The sequence below is a fragment of the Trichechus manatus genome, unplaced genomic scaffold (genome assembly GCF_000243295.1).
Source record: "Trichechus manatus latirostris isolate Lorelei unplaced genomic scaffold, TriManLat1.0 scaffold00038, whole genome shotgun sequence".
In the NCBI taxonomy this organism is placed as follows: Eukaryota; Metazoa; Chordata; class Mammalia; order Sirenia; family Trichechidae; genus Trichechus; species Trichechus manatus.
In genome coordinates, this window is record NW_004443974.1 from 838,126 (window position 1) to 839,968 (window position 1,843).

The 1,843-nt window shown below is 40.3% G+C and overlaps 1 pseudogene; it reads left to right on the plus strand.

The window, feature by feature from the left end:
• Window positions 1-1,322, plus strand: part of LOC101350963 (protein FAN-like) — a 4,715-nt pseudogene extending 3,393 nt beyond the window's left edge.
• The last annotated feature ends 521 nt before the right edge of the window (window positions 1,323-1,843 follow it).

Below are 1,843 nucleotides of genomic sequence, written 5' to 3' on the forward strand. Positions count from 1 at the left end.
TGTTTACCATTGTCATAGAGCAACATGTGTACTGACTGTTTAATGAGAAACTATTTTGTTCTGTAAACCTTCATCTAAAGTGAGAATAGCAGCACAGTTGGAAGAGCGTAGTCGATGTCACTGAACTGTGCATGTAGAAATTTTTGAAATGGTGTATCTTTGGCTATGTATATTTTCACCAAAAAAATAAAAAAGGTCTAGAAGGGAGAGGGTTGACATGTCGTGGCATTGTTAACCAATGTCGTAAAACAGTATGTGTACTACAATTTAATGAGAAACTATTTGTTCTGTAAACCTTCACCTGAAGTACAATAAAAAAAAAAAGTTTGTCCCAAACCTCCAGTCACAATGTGTCCATGGCAGATTCCCCAGTGTCTCCTGGTGAAGAACCCTTTGAAGACCTGACCGAAGAAAGCAAAACCTTTGCCTGGACGAACATCACCAAGCTACACAAGCACTATTAAGATCCACAAAGAGGCAGTGACTGGACTAGCAGTCTCTTGCAATGGCTCTTCAATCCTCACCACATCCCAAGATTCCACCTTGAAGATGATTTCTAAAGAATCTAAAATGCTACAATGAAGTATATCATTTTTGAATATTGCTTTTTCATCTTGTATACTTTGACCTGGAGATGCCACTGTCATAAATTCTTCATGGGATAATAAGGTCTATTTTTATTCCATAGCTTTTGGAAGACACCAGGACACATGAATGAGACATGATGATGCTGTTAGTAAGAACTGTTGGCATGACAACAGGCTCTATTCTGCATCGTGGGACTCTACAGTAAACGTGTGGTCTGGCATTCCTGCAGAGATGCCAAGGACAAAAGACACCACTTTCACTTGCTTGCTGAGCTGGAGCATGATGTCAGTGCAGATACAAGCAGTTTAAATGCTGTGAGCACACTGTTGGTTTCAGGCACCAAAGAAGGCACAGTGAGTTTATGAGGACCTCACTACTGCCACCATGTTGCACCAGATACTATGCCATTCAGGGATTGTGTGCCCAGATAGCCACCACGTCCTCAGCACGGGAGAAGATGGCTGTCTTAACGTCATAGATACGAAGAGTGGAATGCTCATCTTGTCTCTTACTTCAGAAGAGCCGCAGAAGTGCTTTATCTGGGAAGGAAATTCAGTTTTATCTGGAAGTCAGTCTTGTGAACTGCTGGTATGGGACCTCCTTGGAGCAAAAATCAGTGAGAGAATTCAGGGCCACACAGGTGCTGTGACCTGTATATGGACGAAGAGCAGTGCAAAAGCAGCAGCAGCCTGGAAGGGAATGACAGATAAATTATGTTCTGTAAATTGCAGTAGTAATTGCCTTTTCCTGTCCTGGATAAGTTGAATTCTATTTAATGTATTTTTAAACCAAACTTTTAAATGAACTGGAAGATGTGCAATTATAGTAATTAGAAGTTTTACCACATGGAAAATTTGTGGTTTTAAACTTTCTAAATCATGACTTCACAGAAAGTCATTAGTTGCCATCTTCTGAGGCAGGTAAAGATAAGGCAGTATTTGGGAGAAAACATTACATTGATTTGGAAGGCAGATGATCATCTCAGTAGGATGATGGTTAGAAGACAGCTTTGGGTGACAATAGCTAAGAGAGACTAAACTGGGCTGGGGACACCTATCACAAAGCACTGAACAGTTTAGAATTTTCCAAGAAAATGTGCAGCACTGTCTGCTACTTCTGAGTCTTCCTATTTTGTCTTCCTACTCTACCACAATTGCTACCCATGGGTTTTTGGGTGTGTTTTCAGGAAGTGTTTAATTTCTATGATCTGTTGTACCCAGATTCTAAGAACCTATTCTTGTAATAGTAAATTTAC